Source organism: Hemicordylus capensis, chromosome 1 (assembly GCF_027244095.1).
Source record: "Hemicordylus capensis ecotype Gifberg chromosome 1, rHemCap1.1.pri, whole genome shotgun sequence".
Classification (NCBI taxonomy): Eukaryota; Metazoa; Chordata; class Lepidosauria; order Squamata; family Cordylidae; genus Hemicordylus; species Hemicordylus capensis.
In genome coordinates this window covers 367,254,840-367,279,892 of record NC_069657.1, presented here as the reverse complement: position 1 = coordinate 367,279,892, position 25,053 = coordinate 367,254,840, and the positions used below count along the sequence as shown (strand labels likewise).

The window sequence follows — 25,053 nt, the reverse complement described above, 5'->3', positions numbered from 1 at the left end:
CTGGTCTTAGATTAGAAGTGGGATGGCTTCCTGTCGAAGCCAGAATCTGGAAAGCCATTTTTGGCTATTGGCTTAAATTGGTTTTTTCCCCAGCTGGCCTTGCCCCGCCGGTTCTGCTGGATGATTATAAGACCAGATGGAAAAGTGCAATTGACAGGAAATTAAGCTGGTTGGGGTTTTCACTTCCGGCAATAAGGGAGTTAGGGTTTACCAAGGCCAGAGATATAAACCAGCGTATAAGTGACATAGCCAGACAGAGCAATATCAATAAAGTGGGGTATGGAGTACAGATGGGAACCCAAATAAATAGACAATGTTTGGCATGATACTTACGAAAGATCACTTATGTGGAGCATCGTTGGGCCTTAACAGCGGCTAGGCTGAATGTGTTGCAGTCGGCAGTGATGGAAGGGCGATTTCATAAGGTTCCCTATAACCAGAGATTATGTCCATGTTTGGCAAGAGAAGTGGAATCTACCAAGCATATATTGTTGAAATGTAGTTTCTATAGGGATCTCAGAGAAGAGTTAATTACCCCTGTATTAAGTCAGTGTGGGTCAGCTTCAGAGCAAGTGAAAGTAGATTTTTTATTGGCGGATTTGAACGATTCTATTTCCTTGAGAGTTGCAAAGTTCTGCTTTATAGCAGGCAAACTACGGCAGAGGAGGGTCGAAAGTAGTGATGCAGGGTTTGAGTAGCAGAAATTTGGTGAAGGTTTACTGTATTAGTATTTGCTTTCTTTTTGTTTTATTGTATTATTATCTGCTTTTACTCTGTAACCTGATTGTATTATTCTGTAGTTGTTTTATTTTATTTGGCCGTTGGCCGTAATAAAATGGCTGGATGGCTATTAAATGTACACTGGATACCTAAAACATATTCCATTTATAAATTAGCTAAGTTGGGTTCTATCTGTGGATAAAAAGTAAAGAACCCAGGGGAAAAATTGTTCTTCGTTCCTCGTTGTACATTTTTCTATCCATTCTTCCCCATCCCTTTTCTCTAATTTCAAGGGCAGATTTATTTTATGCTCCCAGCATTCTGTCTCTCCCACTCTTCCTTTCTTTTCAAGTAGTCTTTCTCCTTTCCCATTTACTACAGAAAGAAATTACAGCGGTGGAGAGGCTGGCTACTAGCCCATGTGAGTGGAAGAAGCAGCAACCACAGAAGTCAGGAAATGGATGCTCCAAAATCCACTAAGCAAAAACTAGTTATGCAACCCCCAAGCATTTGGCATCCTGGCTACTATGAGAGCTGTAGGCCACCTCCAGCCTCAGAGGCAAGATGCCTCTAAATACCAGTTGCAGGGGAGTAACAGTAGGAGAAACAGCATACCCTCAGCTCTTGCCTGTGGGCTTCCCAGAAGCATCTGGTGAGCCACTGTGTGAAACAGGATGTTGGACTAGATAAATAAGACCTGCTGGATCAGGCCCACGGCCTTTCTTATGTTCTTAACTGTTGTGTCATTTTCAGTATCTGCTTCTACTAAGCTTCACATGGCATGGAAAACCAACAGCATGGACAAATTGCTAGTTCCTGAAGCACATGCAGGAGCCCAACCAGGGGGGTAGCTAGGGGAGAGGGGGCCAGTGTTCACCCCTCTCTCCAGCGGCCCCTCAGAATGAGGGAGATAATAAAGAAATTAGGGAAGGATGGAGCGGGGGGGCCTCAGGAGCTGGGGGCCAGGTTCTTTAGTGCCTTTGCTCAATTATAGCTACACCCATGAGCCCAACGTCCAGAATTGGGATGGCTGAGCCAACATTGGGCATGTTGTCTGAATCCATCAATGGCCAACCTTCAAATCTAGGTTACAGATGTCGGGTTCAGAGTTGTAACTAGGGTAGAATATGCTGACTGGTGGGTTTGGACAATACAACTAATGTCGACATAGCTGCCCTAGAAGTCAGGCTCCTGTATTTGCTCCGGGAATTGGTGGTTTGTCCAAATTGCCAGCTTCCCGTGACATAGCAATAGCAATAGCACTTACATTTATATACCGCTCTGTAGCCGGAGCTCTCTAAGCGGTTTACAATGATTTTAGCATATTGCCCCCAACATTCTGGGTACTCATTTTACCGACCTCGGAAGGATGGAAGGCTGAGTCAACCTTGAGCCCCTGGTCAGGATCGAACTTGTAACCTTCTGGTTACAGGGCGGCAGTTTTTACCACTGCGCCACCAGGGGCTCAAATAAATAAATAAATAAATAAATAAATAAATAAATAAGAAGCGGACCAAAATATTATTAACTGTGTAGTCATTGCTGCTGCTACTCCAGGGAGAGGGGTGTGTGCACCATAACTGGTGCATATAGCAATTTTTTTTTAAGAGAGAAAAGGAGAGCAGGTTACAACTGAGAAGGCAGTGATGAAACTGGCAAGGCTCACCTACACCTCTGCAATCCACAATCATTCCTCTTTGCCCGCCAGTGAAACTGACAGGAAGAAGGGAGGGAATGCCTTGACAGTTTCACCATTGCCTCTCATCTCATCTGCTCTATTTCAACAGAAATTATGTTTATATTTCCATGGTCTTTGCACTTTGCAAACATGGCACCATGACATACAACATCATGATTCCCTAAGCCCCACTGGGTGTTTTTACATGCAGTTACTTTATCCTCTCTAATAAAATGCTTGGTGTCCGTCCGTGGATGGACACCAAGTGTGCGTTCGTGCCTGCCTGTTCTGGGCATGTGCGCAGCGCATGCCCAGAACAGAGCAAGGGAGACACAAACAGCAGGACCCGGCGACCATCTTGGGCGGCCAGAAACGGCCGCCCCGAAGAAGCCGGGAATGCGGGGGAGGGGGGAGACTGACCGAGGCGGCGGCAGAGCCGCCGCCTCGGCCGGAGGAGACAGAGACCGGGACGGGGAGACGGGGAAGCTGGTTGAGGTGGCGGCAAAGCCGCCGCCGAGGCCTGGCGGCGCCGCTGAGGACAGGCAGCTTGAAGACTATGGAGCCCTAGCCCGGCCCCAAAATTGCCATTGCCCTTGCCCAAATGCTTCCTGCCTCGGCCGCCGCCGCCACCCGCCCTCCCAGCTGCCCAAATTCTCCTTCCCTGCTCCCCCCCCCAAATGATTAAGGGCCAAAATGACCCAGGAGAATGCCTCCGTGGCCGCTGCCGCAGACGCCAACCATCCTCCCGCCCTCCCAGCTGGCCGAGCCCTCCTTACCTGATCCAGCCCGCGGCAGTCAGGCGAAGTAAAAGCATATTTTGCAAAAAAGAAGAGAGGAGCTCGCAAAAAGAGCTCCTCTCTGTGCTAAGCCTCTTCCCGAACTGGTGCATTGGGCTCAAAGGACGCCTATTGCATCCATAGCGGCAGTTTTGGCAGCGGATTAGCACAGAGAGAAGCTCTGTACGCAAGCTCCTCTCTTCTTTTTTGCAAAATATGCTTATACTTCGCCCGACTGCTGCGGGCTGGATCGGGGGCGGCGGGACCAGACCACCCGCAGACGACACACAGAGAAGCGGCTGTGTCAGCCGCTGGAAGGCAGAGACGGCGCCGGCAACAAAACACCCACGGACGGCAGTTTCTAAAGGTTCCTGGATTTGTACTGTACTGAATGTTTGCATTTGGTAACATGACAGAGAACTGAAGGTGGTTTGAGATGAGGAGTGGAGATGGTCAACATAACAGCCAGAGACACAGAGACAAGGGGGGGGGGAAGGAAAGAAAGAAAGAGACAGAGAGAGAGAGACAAACAGAAAGGTTAAAAAAAAAGGGAGAAAGAGGTGAAGAAAACTTAAAGGCGGGAGAGAAAGCTAGCACCCGTTATCATAACGGGCTTAAAAATACTAGTTGTGACAATTTTGGCGGCATCCCGGCAGTGGAGGCCAGAGGCGGCAGGCCTGGCCCATCCGCAGAGGCAAGGCCCAGGAGGGAGGAAAGAAAGGGGGGGCAGAAGTGGCGGTGGGGAGGAGAGGTGGCTGCGGGGGGAGAGGTAACCGCCAGCCCCAAAGAGCGCACAGATGCTCTGTGCGGGGTCAGCTAGTGTTATTTATTGTTCAACATGGAGCAGCATGGAGAAAGCTCAGTTATAGTTTATTACTTATGGTCATTGACCAAATCAAGGAGGAAGCTCTTATTGGGACAGCTGTGGTGGGGGCAGCTGTCAGTGCCATCACCATTGCTGCTGAAGCAGTTGACATTTTGGTTAAGGCTGATGAGATAGTGATGGCAACAGCTGCAGAAGCTGAATGCTTGGTCGTGGTGGTGGCCATGGCAGCAGCAGCCAGTAATGGCAAAGTGGTGACAGCGTCTGTGAATTTTATGATGGCACGCACATGGCCACCACACTCATGAGTTGAGCTAACCCAGAACAGTGCCACAGCCGCTCACAGCCTTTTGTAGAGCAAGTGCCATATGCGGAAAAGCAGCAGGGCAGAAGTGGAGCAGATAAGGATCTGCTTACCTGCTTTTTAAGGGAACCACTCCCCACCCTGTCCACGCCTACACGAGCTGTTCATGCACATCCCTAGAAACCATAACATTTTAGTGCTTGAGCTAACCTTCAAAATGGGGCTAGGTTCCTTAGCTAAACAATCCACTCTTGAGGCAAGAGAAGATGGAACAGCCTGCATGGACAGAGGGTAATTTAAAATTTAAACCTTCCCACACATCAGCTGTGAAGCAAAGGAAGTTGCAAAGTTTAAAAAGCCACCCTCTCCACTTCTCACAAGAGGAGAGAGTGGATGGAGCAGTCTGCAACTCTGGTGCCACTTTAAAAAAAATCTCCCCATGTGCCAGCTGAAAAGCAGGGAAGGTGGCTATTTAAACTGTATACCAACTTAGTTGGGGAAATTAAAACCTCAAACTACCTCCTGTACTAACTAAACTGTTATACAGAACGGTGGCCCATGAATGGATGAAACCACTATTCGAGGGCCATCAATATGTCATATAATTTGTTGTTAATCAAAATAGGAAGTAAAAAAGAATAGTGAGATTTGCAAGATTTCAACCGCACACATTATTCATTTTATGGACTAATTGAATCATATCAACAGTTAAAATATGATGTTTATATTCAAAAAAATTTCTAAAAATAAAAACAAATTATTCTGGTGTAGAAAGTAGTGCACTCAACAGGATTATTCATGCAAAATTTGGTATCTGTAGGGAATCAGGAAGCAGAACACAGTATTCAGAATTTCTTCAAAAACCTACAAAAATATTTAAATTTTCAACAATATTCTGGTGTTAATATTCTGATGTTTAAAAGTGGGGCATTCAGCTAATTTCAGTGGCATGATTGTGTGTGTGCAAAATTTGGTATCTGAAGGTAATTGGGAAGTATGATTTTGTTTTACACAAACCAACCAACCAAATTCTTCAAAATATATAATAGACTGCCCTTAAAACCTTACACATGCCTTCATACCAATTGCTACTGATATATCTCCATACATCTTTACAAGGTTAAAAAAACTGCACAATTCCTTTGTGACTGACAAGTAGTTTAAAAGCAGAAGATTCACATTAATGGCACTAGCATCAGGCAGCACTTGAAATATATATTTTGGAGGGAGGGAGTGCTTAATCACCCTTGTACAAGGCACTAAACTTCCCCGACGTATCCCAAGGCATTTTTGTTCCTATAAGAATGAATACAGAGGACTTGGTTTCTCAGCCATACAAAATACCTGCCAAATCCCCACATGCTATTTCTGCCCAAGCTACTTCACAGCTGGCAACCTACAACTGGCACCATCATTGCTAATCGGGATCTTTGCTAAGCAATAATGTGCAGCAGCAGCAGCACCCCTGCCAAAGAATATTGTATTCCTGTTCATCAGTGCAAAGCAGGGGACATAAAAGTCACTCATGCTCACGCAGAGATTCACTGGTTTATTTGATGGAAGAACCCATTAGAAGGCTAGGCAAGGCATCTAGTTTCAGAAATCCCCAAGAACAGAAGATTTTATTCTGCAATCTGAAGGAAAGGAGGGGTGGGAAATAGGAAGAGGAGGGCCAGACAGACAGACACATAGAAAATAAGTAAAAGCAGAGTCCTGAGGAGAGGAATATTATTGTTCAGGAGGACAAGAATAATTGATACAGAATGTGTAACCAGGACCATGTGTGTTTGCTTTTTATTGGCTTTGCCATGCATGCACAGAACTCAGTATCTGACATTGGTCTTGGCTTTCTGGCAAATCAGTTTTAACTTTTGAGGAAGGAGATTTGCAACCCTTCTGCCTGTAAAGAAAATGCAGAGGACTTCTAGTGAGAACTTAAAAGATAAACCTAATATATGCAACATATGGAAATATTCAAAGAGGCTTAGTTTAATTTCTTCAGATTAGATCATTTGATTTTTTTGGTGTAGAATTTTAGATTTTTGGCACAGAGTTCACACAGTGCGTGTGAAACTCCCCGAATACTATCTCATGTATGTTTACTCAGAAGTAAATCCCACTGCAAAGGGCACAGGACTGCCATCTCAGACTCTCAGAGCACCTTTTAAAAATGATTTTAATAACAACAGTGCAATTCTTATTTCCTTCCTTGGCCAAAATGACTGCACATAGAGAACTACACACTAAAAGCACTTCTGCAATACTCCTCTTCATATTGATCCTACTGCCCTTAATCATACATGCTATAAAAACCACCATTTGAATAGTAGTTCAAAGACTCAAGCAATTCTTATCTTCATTCAGTTGGACAAATGCATTTCACAACCCAATGGACAATGCTATTATCACTGGATATCTTGCAAACATTACTGGGATGAGAAAAAATTTAAGGTGTTTGGGTGAGACAAAGTACAATGAATCCCTGAACTCCTGCTGAAAGTCAATTGGAGAGTTTTCGCTGGTTTTTTGCATTTCAACTAAAGTTTGCTCTAACGTTTCTATTGCCTTCAATACTGTCTTTGCAAACAACTATGTTTATTCTATAAAAAGAATATTACAAGCAATATCCAACTGCTAAAAAGAGTTTTCTGGAATATATCAGAAGCTAAGACCTTTTGATGTTTCTTGTGAAAGAAGAGTCTGGCTGCTGGTTGGGTTCTCTTTCCTTTCGCAGCAAGAGAACCAGAAATTCTCAAATGATTCTTCTATTGCAACACGAAACGTCACACATCTATAAGGGGTTGCCTCCAACTAACTGCTGCCTAAAAGTCAACAACTACATCACAAAAAGGCTCACATCCTGACTAATGAAGTGCGTGCATAAGAGGATCACATCGTTGCACTAAAACCTAGAGGTTTGCAAAATAGCACTTTTGCGTTATAGCATTCTTAGGCAGAAGTTCTCTTCAAAGTAGGGCTGCACAACTTTGGACCTCCTTCAGAGCAGATTCCTCCTTTCAGATTCCTAAAAAAGGAATTGCACTGGCTGACGATACGTTTCCAGGCAAAATACAAGGTGCTGGTAATTACCTATAAAGCCCTAAACAGCTTAGGCCCTGGGTATTTAAGAGAACGTCTTCTTTACCATGAGCCCCACCGCCTGCTAAGATCTTCTGGAGAGGTTCACCTGCGGCTGCCACCAACTCATAAGTCAGCTACTCGCGAACGGGCCTTCTCCGTTGCAGCCCCTGGACTCTGGAATGTGCTTTCTGTTGAAATAAGAGCCTCCCCATGTCTGGCAAGTTTTAAAAAGGTACTGAAGACACATTTATTCACCTAGGCTCTTAATCAGATTTATAGTTTTAAATAATTTTAATACTGGGTTTTAAATGTTTTTAATATTTTAAATAATTTTAATTGTTAATTGATTTAATGTTCTTAATTATTTAAATTGTAAAACACCCAGAGACACAAGTTTTGAGTGGTATAGAAATATTCTTTAAAGATAAATAAAACTCGCATCATCTCTGACTACTGGGCACTGTGGCTGGAATGCAATGCAGGAGGTGGTGGTGACGACCCAGAAGAAGCGCTGCTGGCCATCTATACACCAGATATAAGAAGAATACATTGGTGATGGATGGCTTCAGAAACTGGAATGGAGTTTTGGATTCCTTTACTACTACTACTACTACTACTACTACTACTACTACTACTACTACTACTATTTATATACTGCTTTTCAACAAAGGTTTCCAAAGTGTTTTACACAGAGAATTAATTGAACCCTGTCCCCAAAGGGCTCACAATCTGAAAAGAAAAACATAAGATATACACCAGCAACTGTCACTGGAGGTATTGTGCTGGGAGTGGATAGGGCCAGTTATTCTCCTCCTGCTAAATAAAGAGAATCACCATGTTAAAAAGGTGCCTCTTTGCACAGTTCGCAGGGTATGAAAAGTTTAGAAGGTATGAAAAGTTTTAATTATCAAAACAATGGAAAGCTGTGGATCTGAGCTAGCCCCTGTAGCACCAGGCCCGGATGTTTTAAGCAGCTGACATCATCCCCAATTCCAAGGATACTTCCTCTGACTGAGGAAGTATTATTGGAATCAGGGGTGAGGCCAATCACATGTGACCACAGGTGTGATCTCTGTGGCAACTGTTAGCCTGCATGGACTAGAAGTCTCAGCCTGAGAAAAAGAGCTGCAGTAATTCTAGAGCCTTGAAAAAATGAAGCACCACCACAGCTACTTCTAAAGGCCTGCAACAGAGACCATAACTGGTCAGGGCAATGTGCAAAATACCCTTAAGAATGGGGCTACCACAACATGTTACACAATTATTGCCTCTACTTTTATGCCCCCCCCCAAAGCTACAGAATCCAAGAGCAAAGTAAAGCCAATGTTCCTCTCATAATTTTCCTATATCGGGGAGGTGGGGGGCTCAAAGAAATCAAAAGCTGAAATACTATAATGTTTCACAACAACCAAAAGAAGCTTCATTAAGCATTCTCTGAACAAACAGAAAAGCATTGACTCCTAGTTATCCCCAGGAAGGATTGTTTGCCAGTAAGTAAGAGATAAATAACTATGGTACTACATTAACTATTGAGGGACGAATGTTTCCAGAAAGCTGGGTAGGTATTGCCAGGAGAGACCTACATTTTAGGAAGATTACATGTGCAACAGAACTCAGGGTAAAATTCAGACTGTGATTACACAGCATATCTGGCTGCCTGTTTGAATAAAGAAACGTGGTCATCTAGAGGCAAGGCTGTAAAGGATGGAAGATTGGTTGTTTACAAGTGCTTCATACCACTTGGGGGAGACATTTGCCAACGTTGTATCTTGTTTCTTAAACACTTCCATTTTTAGGTGTGTAATTATTTATTGCAAATGGTCCACCATATAGTATAACAACTTATTCCTCAGAGATCGATCAGGGGAAAAATAGGAAACACTGTTTGAGATGTTTGCTTGAACCATCATCAATAGTGAATTTTATTACCCATGAGTAACAGAGAAGTAGCAGCAAGCCATTCCTGTTGGATTCATTTATATGCATGCACATCCGCCCTTCCCTATGAATGATCAATATCTTGTCACCACACATTCATCAATAGCCAAAAAACCGATGGCAGTTTCCCCACCATTGCTCAAGTGATATTTAGAGGCTATTCCCACAATCAGCCAAAATCAGGCTAGGGGAGCCTAGCCCAATTTTGGCTGATTGTGGGAGCCACTGGGCTCACAGGTGAGCCTGGTTGCCTCCCGTGGTTAACCCGCCTAAGTACCCCTCCCCTAAAACCGGGTTTGCGGAGCGAGCGCTCTGCAAAACCAGTTTTTTAAATTGTGAGTAGCTGTGGTGCGGCTCCTCACAAGGAGACCCCCGAAGGGGAGGCAAAAAGCCACCTCCCAGCTCTGGGGGTCTCGCCAGCATGCTCTGCACGCTCACACAGGGGATGCTGGAGCTTCCGGGGGCTGATTGGCCCCCACTCCCCCCAGCCCTCGCCGGCTCCATCATGGAAGCCACCCAGGGCTCCTGCTCTGCTCGTGTGTGGGGAGAGTGGGCTTAGCCTGCTCACCCCGCTTAGCTCCCCAAACCGGGTCTCATTGATTGTGAGACCCGGCTCTTAGAATCCTTGCTGCACTGTATGTTCTATTTTCAAGTATTTACAATCTGTTTTGGTTTTCATTCTTATTATTATATTGATGATAGCAGCCATGTGGATCCTGGTGCATGACATATACTCAGGACAGGTTATTTCCATTAATACCTTTTGAACTATTACAAATAAACTCCAACAAAACTGGGCAACTAATTTCATAAGCCCAGTCCTATCTTTTCTGCAAAGAGCTCTCTGTCTAAAAACATGGCTTAAAGGGATATGTAGTAGGCCTTGAACATAGTAGACTCTATGGTTCAGTGATGATAACCTAGTTCTCTGTGATGTGAGACATCCTGGAACATGAAGGAGCAAGAGCCCATTTCAGATAATGAACAGCAGAAGAACTGGGACATGGTGGCTGGAGACAACTCTGGCTAAAACGGATTTCCCTCAGTACAAATAATAAGTATTTAACAAGAAGGTTCTCTTGTCCTGCAGCTCCAGAGGCTTTTGTTCTCCTCATGCTTCTTCTATTGGTGTTTCTGCCCATCCAAACTCCTGGTGTCCATTGTTTCCCAAGCTTCAGCTTTGCTCTCCTCCCAAGCTCTAACCATTGTGTGTTTCCTATGCTCTCACTCTTGTCTTGTGATCCCTTGCTGTCCAATTGTTCTCAAGGCTTTTGAATCTTAATTCAGTTACTGTTCCTCCCTGGATGCTGTTGCATCGATTACTTGGCTCTGACTCCAGCTCAGCTGTTAGGCCTGTTCATGGAAAAAGGAACACAGATGCAAGAAGAGAAATGACGACCTCTCACCAACAACTACCTTGCCTTGGCCCCCTGGTTTTCTAAGAACACACACACACTTTTACTTAAAAACAGGTCTTTATTCAAAAACCAAAATCTGTAGCAGATTCATAGTATAAGCACAGATAAATGAATGTTTGCCAACTTGAGTAGAAACAAAAGCCTCATCAGGCTGGCAATTTTTTGCATAATCTTCTATAGATAAGGATGCTATGCCAATGCCTAGCGCTATCCTAATCCTGTGATTGACACTCAGCTACCTGGTTTTATTGTCCCAGTGTTAGCTACCTCACCGAAGAGGTACTGACCTTGAGGAGAAGTCTTATGAAGTCCCCCTTTCTGCTCGCTGTTCTCTCCATTTACAATACATACATAAAATAAAATTCAAAATGTGTATTATTATGATACAGATCTAGGTGTGGCAGTTGTTCCAGATTTGTACACACTTATGAAAGTGTATACTGTATAATGAAACTGCAATACAGTGGGCATGTGCGCACCAATCAATAGACATCCTTTGTTTTAAGCACCAATTTGGGGCTCTGGCTCTCTATTTATTTCCTCCATTTTGACTTTACTGATCCCCCTCCCCCACCCCCGCTTGTTCAGTGAAACATCTGAGAAAAGGTACATGTTCATATACAACACTTTCCTTAATTAAACTAACTTGATTTCCAAATGAAAACAAATCATAACCTTGTTGAGACTGCACTTTTCAGATTCGTAAACAGTCATTCACTGAATCAGCTGGGGTGACTTGAGAATCACCTGCAGGCAACCAGACAGGAAAGCATTTTTAAACTGAAAGAGGGTTGGTTCCTTTTACTTCAGGATATTATAGTGTACCACAAAATGGCTTACATATGGTCATATGGGCTGGTAAAAAGTGTGCACAGGCTAGTAACTTTTGTGGGTATAGTGTGCAGAGTTGCTTTCTCTCAAGTCTCCATGAGCTTTGTACCATGTCCTTTAGTTCAATGCATTTTAATATTTCCTAGGTAAAGGTAAAGTGTGCCGTCAAGTCAATTTCGACTCCTGGCGCCCACAGAGCCCTGTGGTTGTCTTTGGTAAAGTACAGGAGGGGGTTACCATTGCCTCCTCCCGCGCAGAGTGAGATGATGCCTTTCAGCATCTTCCTATATTGCTGCTGCCCAGTATAGTACCAGAGGGGATTCAAATCAGCAACCTTCTGCTTATCATTCATTCATTCATTCAATTTTTATACCACCCTTCCAGAAAGGCTCAGGGCGGTTTACATTAAAACAAAACCATTAAAATCAGTTAATGATTAAAACAGAAATTATAAAACACTGTATAACAATTAACAATTAAATCATAAAACAGCAATTAAACAATCAGAACAATTTAAAAACCCTGAAAACCAGATGACAACATTAAAACCCATTAAAACAATATTAATTAAAAGCCTGGGTGAACAGGTGCATCTTTAAAGACTTTTTTAAAGCTCTCAGAGATGGGGGGCCCCCTCTTATTTCATTAGGGAGCACATTCCAAAGCCTTGGGGCAGCAGTGGAGAAGGCCCATCCCCGAGTAGCCACCAGACGAGTTGGAGGCAACTGCTAACAGACCTCTCTTAATGATCTCAATGGGGGGTGGGGTTCACAATGAAGTAGACGTTCTCTTAAGTACCCAGGACCTAAGCTGTTAGTCAAGCATTTGCCTGCTGCGCCAATTAAGGTGAACAGAATAATAATTCCTATACTAAGCATCCTTCATATATCGACAGGCCCCTCTAGGATTTACACCAACCAGCCTCCCAGATTGTGCAATCCTGTAGGTCAACTGTGGCCTGTTACACTACCTCCAGAGCAGTGGTATATTATGTAGCCAATTCTGAGGACCTAATGAAGCACGAGAAAGAGACAATGCATATACTAAGACTACTACGGACACTTGTATACCTGCAGAGGGATATGTTTGTATTTAATTGTGCTAATAAAACCCCAATAAAATGTTAAAACAAAAACAAAAAGAAAGAAAGCCTGGCTCAATGAGTTCCTTTAAAATTAGGTTCTTTAACCTGAGGCTGACATCAGGGTGCCTACAGCATGAAGGCTGCTGGTTTAGTGCAGAGACTTCAGAGTCAAGTTCTCAAGCATCTCTCAACCTTTGTAAACCCTTGCTAACTGAGCAAAGAGGCACCTTTTAAAGTGGTGGTTCTTTTATATTAGCAGGGGGAGAGCAACTGTTCCTATGAAACCCTAGCACAGCACCCCTCCAACGGATGCTGCTGGTATCTACCTTACATCCGTTTAGACTGTGAGTCACTTTGGGACAGAGAACCATCTTCTTATTTGTTTATTTTTCAAAAGTGCTTTGAGCACTTTTGTTGAGATGTGGTATATAAATATAGTAGTAGTAGTAGTAGAGGTAGTAGTAGTAGTAGTAAATCCAGCATTGGTTGGGAGTAATGCCTGCCCACTCTGTCTGAATTAGAAAAATACAAGCTATATTATTTTATTTATTACATTTATATTCCACCCATCCTCCAGGGAACACAGGACAGTGCACATTATTCTTCCCCTTCCCTCTTTCCATCCTCCTCCTCCTCCTGGGAGGTAAGTTAGCCTTAGAAATAGTGACTGGTCTAATGTCATGCAGCAAGCTTTACAACTGAGTGGCAATTTCATCCCAGATCTCCTCAGTCCAAGTCCAGCATTCAAACAAACATCACACAGACTCTCAGAATAAATATGTGACATTTGATAAAGACCCTCAAATATAGATTTATTTATGCTTTGGAAGACTGCACTGTGTGTGACACAGCTTATACACAACACCTCCAGCATCTACCTTTGCTGACACAATTTATTATTCTGGAGCCACCTCCAACACCCAGATAGATGAATTCTCTCAAGACCTTGCTGCATTACAACTAGAAGCAGATAGCTTAATCTGAATCAGAGCTCCATTCTCTAGTAATCAACAAGAAGCTTCCTTGCAAGAAGAGAGAGACTCATCGGCTCTTGGGAAAAGAGCTCGTGTCAAGCAGCTGCTCAACCTAGAAAATACACCGCAAAATGTCAAAACACATCTCCCTTTTTTCCTGCACAACAACAGCATGATCGTTCATCTGAAAAGAGAAGGGGTGGGGATCCACACAACTCATTACAGGTCATCAGCAATTCAGGTCTCTCACAATGAGGCACTCAAACAAAAAAAAGTCATACTAATTTCAAAATCCAATAATAAATTGGTGCTAAAGAGCTATTGTCTTAAGAAGCACAAAGACTGGACTCCAATGAAAGGTAGCTCAATTTTAATACTCTAAAATCAGAATAGTTACAAAATTATGATGCTGATGGCTCATCCTCCCACACACTCCATTATTTGAAGAAGTTGCTTGTTATTAACTTCTCTTTACTCTCGAGTACAAATCCTTAAATATATGCCTCTCCCCCCAATACTGCAGGTAGGATCAGTTGTACTGTGGGCTCTCTCATAGCCTCAGTTGCAAGACTACTCTGTGAAGAACAGACACGGCTGAGGAGGGAGCAAGCTTTTCTAAACATCTAGCCTTTTCCCCTTCAAACTAACAGGAAGAGGGGAGATTTTCAGGGGCTGGTTTCTCTTTAAAGGGTTGCAAGACTACTCTCTACATAAGAGGTGAAGGCCCCAGAGCATAGCAAACAGGACGTAGGAGTTTTGCAGGAGTTTAGTGGGAAGTGTGTGGGGGGGGGGAACCTGGAACAAGCCCCTGCGATCACAAGGAGCCTGGTGGAGAAGAGAACGTAAGTACAAATCCCTCCCTCATATCCCTGGGAAAGGCTGTTGGACAGTTAAATAGCTGGCCATTACAGCTGAGACCTATCTTTCTAATAAACTATCTAATAAACAGATAATAATAAACAGATAATAAACTGCTTCTAATAAACTATCTCTAAATACTGTAAACAGCCGACAAAAACAGTATGAAGATAGAAAGGCAGCAGGGGAAGGGGCATCCAGAGAGTGCCACATGTATGACTATTTACCCCACGGGCAGAAGTCATGGGTGTGTGCTCGGTGCAAGGAGCTCCTGGCTCTTAGGGAAAAAATTCATTCCCTTGAGACCAAGGTGGTGGGTCTGGAGAAGCTCAGAGAGACATAGAGTCATGTGGACGAGTCCTTCAGGGACGTGATAGAGGCATCCCACTCCAGGGCTGGTAGCTCCTCTGCTGTCAGGGAGAATGAAGGTCTTGGGCATGGAGGACATCGGTTTGAGGAAGCAGGAAATGCTCCTTTAAGAAGGGACCCCTTCCATGGATGATGAGCCCATATCCTCTTGCACAGGGGAAACTCCTCTGGGGGGTGGGGGCCTCCTTGTAGTGGGTGATTCGATCATTAGAGGTATAGAGAGATGGGTTTGTGACCCGCGTGTTGACCGCACGGTGACTTGCCTGCCTGGTGTGAAGGTTGCAGACATCACACAGTGTCTAGACAGGCTCTTAGGCAGTGCTGGGGAGGAGACAGCTGTTGTGGTGCACGTCAGCACCAGCGATGTGGGAAATGTAGTCGGGAGGTCCTGGAAGCCAAATTTAGGCTGATAGTGTACTGAAGTCCAGGACCCCCAAGGTAGCTTTCTCAGAAATGCTACCTGTTCCACACGCAGGTACAGTGAGACAGGCAGAGCTGAAGGGTTTCAATGTGTGGATGAGATGCTGGTGCCAGGAAGAGGGGTTTAGATTTGTTAGGCACTGGGATACATTTTGGGGCAAGCAATGCCTGTACAAAAGGAACGGGCTGCACTTGAACCAAGATGTAACCAAAATGCTGGCACTTAAGATCAAAAAGGTTGCAGAGCAGCTTTTAAAATGACGCCTGGGGAACAGCCGATGGGAGCTGAGCAGTATCCCATTCAGCAAAAGCCATCCTTTAAAGTGTGTGGGTGCAAAGGATTCAGATAAAACAGAAGGGGACAGAGCAGAACCACATAAAGAGCAGATACCTGTGCCAGCAGGTCAAAGAGTCAAAAGAAAGATAGTACACATCAGGTGAAAGATTCAGCATACAGGTGCTTCTATGCCAATGCCAGCAGCCTCTGAGCCAAGATGGGTGAGCTGGAGTGCTTGGTTGCTAATGCAGAAATAGATATAGTGGGCATAACAGAAACATGGTCAAACTGTGAGAACCAGTGGGACACTGTTATCCCTGGATATAAACTCTATAGAAAAGACAGGGAGGGGCGCCTTGGAGGTAGAGTAGCACTGTATGTTAAAGGAAGCATAGAATCTAACAAGCTAGAAAACCTAGGTGGACTGGAGTCCTCCACAGAAACGCTGTGGGTAACAATACAAGGCCTGAAAGGGAATGTGCTGGGGACGTCCAATCGTCCTCCAGATCAAAATGCTGCCAGCGACTGGGAGTTGCAGCAGGAAATCAGGGAGGCATCAAGGAGAGGCAGGGCTGTAATAATGGGTGACTTCAATTACCCACACACAGACTGGGTAAATTCACAGTCAAGTAATGACAAAGAAGTCAGATTCCTAGATACGCTAAATGACTGTGCCCTAGAACAGTTGGTCATGGAACCAACCAGAGGGAAGGCGACCTTGGATCTAATTCTGAGTGGCACCCAGGACCTGGTGCGTGATGTCAGTGTCATTGACCCTTTAGGGAACAGTGACCATAGTGCCATCAAATTCAGCATACGTGCGGGGAGAGAATCACCAAGGAAGTCTAACACAGACATTTTGAATTTCAGAAGAGGAAACTTCTCCAAAATGAGGAGTATGGTGAAAAGACAGCTGAAAGGGAAAATCAGGAGAGTCACTTCGCTCCAGAGTGCATGGAGTTTACTCAAAACTGCAATACTAGAAGCCCAGTTAGACTGTATACCCCAAAGGAGGAAAGGTACCACTAAGTCCAGGAGGATGCCAGCATGGCTAATGGGTACCATCAAGGAAGCCATAAAAGGGAAGAAGACATCCTTCCGAAATTGGAAGGCCTGTCCAAATGAAGAGAGCAGAAGGGAACAGAAACTCTGGCAAAAGAAATGCAAGGTGATAATAAGGGAGGCAAAAAGAGAGTTTGAGGAACATTTAGCCAAAAGTATCAAGGGGAATAACAAAAACTTCTTTAAATACATCAGAAGCAGGAACCAGGGAGACGGTTGGACCATTAAACAATGAGGTAGTGAAAGGGATTATTAAGGAGGATATGGAGGTTGCAGAGAAGCTAAATGAGTTTTTTGCCTCCATCTTCATAGCAAAGGATACTGAGCATATACCTGTTCCTGAACCAGGCTTTTTAGGGATGGAGGCTAAAGAACTGAGTCAGATAGAAGTGACAAGAGATGATGTTCTAAACTGTCTAGAAAAACTGAAAGCTAACAAATCACCAGGGCCGGATGGCATCCATCCGAGAGTCCTCAAAGAATTCAAAAGTGAAATTGCCGACATCCTTGATGAAATATATAACTTATCCCTAAAATCGGGCTCTGTACCAGAGGATTGGAGAGTAGCAAATGTAACACCGATTTTCAAAAAGGGACCCAGGGGAGATCCGGGAAATTGCAGGCAGGTTAGCCTAACGTCTGTTCCAGGCAAATTGATGGAAAGCATCCTCAAGGATAAAATTGTAAAGCACATAGAACAACAGACCCTGCTGTGAGAGAACCAGCATGGCTTCCACAAAGGTATATCTTGCCTCACAAACCTTTTGGAGTTCTTTGAGAGTGTCAACAAGTGTGTGAATCAAGGTGATCCAGTTGACATAGTATACCTGGACTTCCAAAAAGCTTTGGACAAAGTTCCTCATCAAAGACTCCTGAGGAAACTTAGCAGTCATGGGATAAGGGGACAAGTACATGTGTGGATTGCTAATTGGTTGAAAGACAGGAAACAGAGGATAGGTATAAATGGAGAGTTTTCACAAAGGAAGGAAGTAAGAAGTGGGGTCCCCCAGGGATCTGTACTGGGTCCGGTGCTTTTTAATTTATTCATAAATGATCTAGAAGCAGGGATAAGCAGCGAGGTGGCCAGATTTGCAGATGATACCAAACTCTTCCGGGTAGTGAAATCCAAAACAGATTGTGAGGAGCTCCAAATGGATCTCTCCAAACTGGGGGAGTGGGCGACAAAGTGGCAAATGCGCTTCAACGTTAGCAAGTGTAAAGTGATGCACATTGGGACAAAAAGCCCCAACTTCAAGTATACGCTGATGAGATCTGAGCTGTCAGTGACAGACCAGGAGAGGGATCTTGGGGTCGTGGTGGACAGCTCATTGAAAGTGACAACTCAATGTGTGGCAGCTGTGGAAAAGGCCAATTCCATGCTAGGGATCATTAGGAAGGGGACTGAAAATAAAATGGCTAATATTATAATGCCCTTATACAAATCTATGGTGCGAGCACACTTGGAGTACTACATACAATTCTGGTCACCACATCATAAAAAGGACACTGTAGAACAGGAAAAGGTGCAGAAGAAGGCAACCAAGATGATCAGGGGCCTAGAGCACCTTTCTTATGAGGGTAGACTACAACACCTGGGGCTTTTTAGTTTAGAAAAAAGACGACTGCGGGGAGACATGATAGAGGTCTATAAAATCATGCATGGTGTGGAGAAAGTGGATAGAGAGAAATTCTTCTTCCTCTCACATAACACTAGAACCAGGGGTCATCCCATGAAATTGATTGTCGGGAAATTTAGGACCAACATACGGAAGTACTTTTTCACACAACGCATAATCCACTTGTGGAATTCTCTGGCACAAGATGTGGTGACAGCCAACAACCTGGATGGCTTTAAGAAGGGTTTGGATAACTTCATGGAGGAGAGGTCTATCAACGGCTACCAGTCGGAGGGCTGTGGGCCACCTCCAGCCTCAAAGGCAGGATGCCTCTGAGTACCAGCTGCAGGGGAGTAACAGCAGGAGAGAGGGCATACCCTCAACTCCTGCCTGTGGCTTCTGGTGGCATCTGGTGGGCCACTGTGCAAAACAGGATGCTGAACTAGATGGGCCTTGGGCCTGATCCAGCAGGGCTGTTCTTATGTTATGTTCTTATAGGCTAGTGACTCCCCAGCTCTAGTCTGTTGCTCTCTTATTTGTTCTTCCTGCTGATCTTCAAGTTAGTTTTCCTCTTGGTTTTCCTTGTAAAGAGAAGCAATGGTTACAGAGGGAAGGTGTTGAACAAGCCACCAATGGCCATGTCTCCCATAACCCCTGGTAACTCCATCTCATACTACTTTGTTCAACCCTTTTGTCGCTTTCTGTCGTTTAAATGTTGGGCTGCTGCACTTTGCTATATTTGTGGAGAGAAATCAGGACTGTCCATTACAGCAAGGTATTATCTGTAATGCAGAGGGATGGAAGCCCATCACAAGGCTAATTAATGGCCCAGATAGAAGCATGTGTGGAAATGCAAACAAAAAGAGCCACTGCTTTGCTTCAATCATTGGATTACTGCCGATTCTTCCTCCCTCTCAAGTCTCAAATAACTGAACTAGTGCTGCAATCTGTAACCAGCTCAATGAGTGAATAATCAGTTAAAACTTAGGACCAATTTTAATCAGTGAGGGCAAGTTTTAAATAAAGGCCCTCAGATATAGATGTATTTATTTATTTGTGAAAATTTCAGGACACACTTTTTGAGGCTATTTTGATTCTGGTGTGTCACTGAAACAGGAAATGAAAAAGGGAAAGCTTAAGAGTTAGCCTTTCCTTCAAACCATGACCATCAGATTTTATTTATTAAAATGTAAGTTGTCTCACAATTCCTACATTGTCTCAAAAGGACAATATTTTTCAGAGGGACGGCCATCTTCTTATTTTTCAGAAAACAATAAAGAGTCTGGCAAAGAGATTTATTGGTGACATAAGCTTTCAGGGGCCATAGTCTACTTTGCCAGACACACAAGCATTATCCTCAGTTGGCTGGTTTTATACAAACACACATGAGAGCCAGTGTGGTATAGTGGCCAGAGTGACTGGGAAGACCCATGTTCAAATCCCTTTTCAGCCAGAATGTTTATCGAATGCTCATTTTCTGAATGATCTACCTCAAAGGATTGTTGTACATGTAAAAGGGGAAAATTCAGGTATACTCTTTTGAGCTGTTTGGAGGAAGGGAAAAATAAACATGTTAATGAATACAAACAGATAGGGGGTTGTTAACACAAAGTGAAACCAGAGGGCCTGTGACATTATTAAGAACACTGATGAAAATGAGATTCAGTCTCAAATGAGTAAGAGATTCAATTGGAGTGGGTGTGGCCCCTCCCAAATGGTAAAGAATTGGAAAAGCAAGATGTATAGGGTACATATTTATGTTGTATGCCACTTTCCAGGCCAAGGCCTCTCAAAGCAGTCTACATATAATTTTTTTATAAAAAAATCTGATTTCTGGCTATGGCTCCTGGTAGTTCTTAAAGCTGCAACATGCCTAATGTAAACAGCCCTCAAGAAAATGGCTGCCAGAAAAAACCTGGTAGCAGATGACAGTTGCAGGGGACAGGGATTCTCCTTTTTTGGACTGCAGGTGAAAGAGCAGAGTCTGGCTCCCGACTCTCCATTGCAGCAGCAGCTTCAAGCAACAGCAAGGGCTGGAAGTTGAGATAGCAACAGTCCTCACCCCAGGTGGCTGGTAGTGGTGGTGGTGGCAATAGCAGCAGGCCTGATGTAAACATAAACACCTAAAGAGGGACAAGTGCTTTCTGGAATGAGTTAGCCTCTCCCAGTTTCTACTGAGACCAAGTCTGATAATGTCATGTCTACAAATGAGCTCTAGCTTTGAAACTTTTCTTCTTAAAGTATAGCAACTTTCAGTTCTACAAATGCTTCTCCACTAGTTTCTGAAGATTATTCTTTTGGATGGCTGATCTGTGTCCATTCACTCTCTTGTATAGCCTAGTGTGGGCTTGTCAATGGCAGAAGGCCATTGCCGGCATATATGCCGTTAGAAGATGTGCAACTAAAAAAAGCCTTGGCTGGTGTTTTGGCCATGGGATAATGTTGCTTATGGCACAATGAACTTATTAGCCTTTACAGTGCTATCAGATTCTGTGGATATCTTTGAGATATTGAGGTTTAGATAATATGCAAATTTGCGAACATACAAGCCAGGGGTTCTCAAACTTGGGTCCCCATATGGTATTGCCCAACGACTCTTATGGTCTCCATCTGGGGATTATTAACTTGCATTATATCTGGGAATCCAACTTCAAGAACGCCTGATTTAAGCAATTAATCAAATGACTGGTTAAGACACAGATAGTAATAAACAAAAAATCATGTATTCCAGCCTTTAAAAGTGCCCTTGACACATTTTTAAGCCAGGTTTTTAATAATTTCTAAGTTTTAAATTTTTAATTGCTGTTTAGATTTTTTAACTGCTGTAATTTCTGAATGTGTTGGGTTTTTTTAATTCTTGTTGTAATAGCTGGTCTTGTTTGTCTTTGTTTTTGTGAACCGCCTGGAGCCTCTAGAGTCAGGCAGCATATAAAGCAAATAAAATAAATAAATAAATAAATATCATTTATTTATCATCAGTCCTAAATTTAACACATTTAAATCGACAAGGCACCATTCCTCTGTTCCCCAAGCAGACAATCATTCACTTGAGGTTTTATTAAACACTTATTTCTATTTTGTTGCAAATTTCTATTCAGAAAGGTTTAAGATCTCACAAAACATCTGAATGGATTGGTCCAATAAAAGATACAATTTAACTTATTCTGTGTCACTGTTACAATGTCACTTCATAAATGAGGTGTAGAGCAATTCTGAACTGAGCAATTCAGAAAATAATTGGCATGTATGAATAAACTTTTGGAAGAAGGCAACTGTCAAACACCTAAAGAGATGAAGAGTGAGTAATGCTACCATTAACTTTATCATATGTGGTTCTATATAGCCCTCCATATTGTGCAACTTTAAAAACTGAAACTGAAGAGGGTTTGCGGGCCGGGGGAGAAAAAACCCTCAGTCTGCTCCTGAAGACTGGAGGTGCCGCAGAAGGAAGTGGGAACTGGCAAAAATCACCTCTTCTCCTTTGCATTCTTCTAAGCTTTAAGTGGTGCTTGCATGGGAGTAAAGAAGTGGGTAGGGGCAGTACTGGGAACTGCTTGCCTATGGGATAGCCTAAAGACGTTTCAATCACATGAAGTGACCTAAGTTAGTACAGCTGCACACATGTAATCTAGGTCAATTGATTCATACACACCAAATATTTTCTGAATCACTCAATTCAGAATTGCTCTACACTACATGTATGAAGTGACATCATAACAGTGACATAGAATAAGAGCATCTCCATCTCTGAGCACTGAAATAAGAACACCTCCTTCTCCGTTTTCAGGAAGAACCTCAAGACTCTCTTTTTTCGCAGGCTTTTAATTAGACTTAATTTTAATAATTTTAAAACTTGTTTTAATATCTATTTTATTCTATTTTTATTCTCACGTATTTTAATTTGTAACTTTTAAATATTTTAAATTTTGTACACCACCTAGAGATATACATATCAGGTGGGATAGAAATATGATAAATAAATAAATAGAATAAGTTAAGCATATCTTTTATTGGACGAATCCATTCAGATGTTTTGTGAGATCTTAAACCTCTTTCTGAATAGAAATATGCAACAAAATAGACATAAGATCTTATTACACATCTAAGTGAATGTTTGCCTCCCTGGGGAGGCTGCCCTGATAGTTTATGGCCATGTGAAGGCTACATGAAATTATTTCCTTAAGGCACTTGGCTCTACACATCAAACTGTGGTTTTAACATACATACACTCCCCCTGGTGTGAAGTAGTTGCAAGAAGAATCACCCGTTCTAAGTGGCCAGTCTTTGGCACATGCAATTTGTGACATGGAGGTACTGTCATTGGGGAAACCTGCTTTCCATGAAGCTACTTGGGCTTGTAGACTGGCACTGTATTAGTCAAGTCATAGATTGCTATGCCTTGCCTTGTTCATGGGGATCAATCAGGTTTCACTGAGCCCTTCAGAAATATTCCTACTTTTGAATTAGATATTACCCTATCTCTAATTACAGTTAGATTTCTATGAACTCTAAGCAAACAAGAAAGGAGTTAACACGAGAAGAACATTAGTTGGAGTCAGGGCTGGTCCTTTCATTAGATAAGGTAAGGCCATAATCTCATTATTGGGATGCCAGCAGGGTGGAAAATCCACCCCCAGCCCCGTCTCCCTTTGCTGCCCCTCCCCAGCATCCAAGCAACTCTTCACGGAGTGGTGGCACAGTCACCATTTGGCAAAGAGCTGCTCCTTAATTCCTCATCATCATGATCTGCGCTGACACTGTCTCCTCCCTCATATATTGCTGGCCTCAAAATAGGAAAGGGGAGAAGAGGAGAGGAAATGAAGAAAAGGCATTACAGTACTGGAAATGCTCTATAAAATATCTCCAGTACTGCAATGCCCTTTCCTCATTTCCTCTTCTACTTCCAGTCCCTCCTCATTATAATGCCAGTGGCAAACAAAAGAGGAGGCAGAGAAGGGTGCATATGCTGTGTGTCACACAGCAGTAGCTACTGCCACCACAAAAGAAGAGGAAGAAGAGGCTGCAGTTAACACCAAGTGTGCATGCACACAAAATCAAGTGGAAATGGCTGCTCCTGCTGTCACCACTTGAAAGCAGAGGGGGTGGAATTTGGTGCACTACCTCAGACTTCAAGCACTGGTTAGAGTATAATTTCACATTGGATATTTCCTCATGTTTCTTAATCACAAGGCTTGGCACTTCACCCTCTACCCTTCAATCTGTTTTACTGACATACAGGAGAACCTTGTTAATCATGGGCTCCATATCTGCGGTTTCGCATATCTGTGGTTGGGGAATTGGCACCTGACCTCAGTATACATGGAAATAATTGGCAATTAGGGGGTTAATTTTTGCATATCCATGGGTCAGGATGGCCAGAAATGATCTTGGAGGTCACTTCCGGCAGCCATTTTGTGATCAGGAGCCTCAAAATGGCTCCTTTTGCAGAAAAAAGGGCAAAAAAGGTGATTTATGGCCAATTCGTTGCTATTGGGGGCATTGCTGTGCTGCTGGGGACCCGTGGATCACAAAAGGCCACTTCCCCCTGCATTTTTACAGCCATTTCCCCTCTTTTTGGAACATTTCCCCAACCTCCGGGAACCTAATCCCTGCAATCCCCATTGCCCCAAGGCCTCCGTATTGGGAGCAGTAGTATCCGCGGTAGCAGCAGAGAACAGAACCCTCATGAATACGAAGATTCTCCTTTATTTCAAATTGTTAAGCATGTGGAAATAATAATGAGATATTTTTGAGAAACAATGGATGGTCTCTCCCTGTCTCTCTTTCTTCTTGGTGGCAACAACCAGTCAAGAGCAATTGAGGCAAAAATGTTTCAACCAGACCATCATGGTACGAGTTTGCAGTAATCCCATTCATAAGGTATACTACTGCTTCATTTTAACATTGATACAAACAGACATAGCTAGGCAATCATATGGAGAACTGTCCATGCTAACCCCTCCAGGCAGAAGTATAAAGGACAGGAGAGTCATAGCTGATGTAGGCAAAGCAAAATAAATGGTGACTTGGGAGCCAATCATAGCACATCAGGGACTCCAGGAATGCTATGCTCAGAAAGTGGCCAGTGAACCACAATGGACTGCGTGGCTCAGACATCAGTGCCCCTTCAGGTGTGGAACATCAATTCTTGCAACTGGCAAGCAGTACAAAACCTCTGCACTGGCCAGGCCTGAATACTAGGAGTTTGGCCTGTCTTTGCCTGGAGCAGCAGGCAAAAGGTACTGCTGTAAGCTCTGCCTTCCCCAACCTCATCTGCTAATCTCAGGGACCCCGAGATTCAAGGTCGTCCAATCACAAAAATTCAGAAAACATGCCCTCCAGGTTTCGATTCAGATACAGCACCCCCGCAGCTCAGCCTGGTCCTGACAGTTCGGTCTATACAGTCTAGCAGTGTATACAAGGTGTTGGCAGTGGTGGGGGGCGGAGGGTGCTCAAATCAGGACCTCCAGCATCCAGGGCCAGGAGCCTTACTTCCCAGTGCCACTAGGACAGATCTCAGGCAGAGGAAGCGATTGGCTTTACCTTTGCTGAACTGCAGCACCCAAACGTTGGCAAGAGGGGGTACAGCTGCTCATCAGCCCAGCCCAGATGATCTGAAGAATCAACAAAGGCCTTGCTAGTCCTATAACACTGTTGCTTCAGGCTTGATTTCTCAGTCTGAGTAACCTGTCTCTATGAGTAGCCACAAAGACTCCCTCACTTCCCTTTGCCACACCCAACTGTTACCTCTGGGAACCAAACCCCAACCATATGCCTGACATGACTATGTACCTGGCTCTCCCCAGCTGCCTGAACTCTCTCTT

The 25,053-nt window shown here is 43.7% G+C and overlaps 1 protein-coding gene across 4 annotated transcripts in view; it reads right to left on the bottom strand.

Moving 5' to 3' along the window:
* The window catches only part of TULP4 (TUB like protein 4), a 179,916-nt gene that overhangs the window by 140,074 nt on the left and 14,789 nt on the right, over positions 1 to 25,053 (bottom strand). Inside the window, exon 1 of one of the 4 annotated variants that reach the window (XM_053294211.1) lies at positions 7,447 to 7,528. The exons of the other annotated variants lie outside the window; for them this stretch is intronic. The gene's annotated coding sequence lies outside the window, so the exon portion shown is untranslated. Of the gene's footprint in view, positions 1 to 7,446; positions 7,529 to 25,053 lie in introns of those variants that run through there. 4 annotated transcript variants of the gene reach the window in all.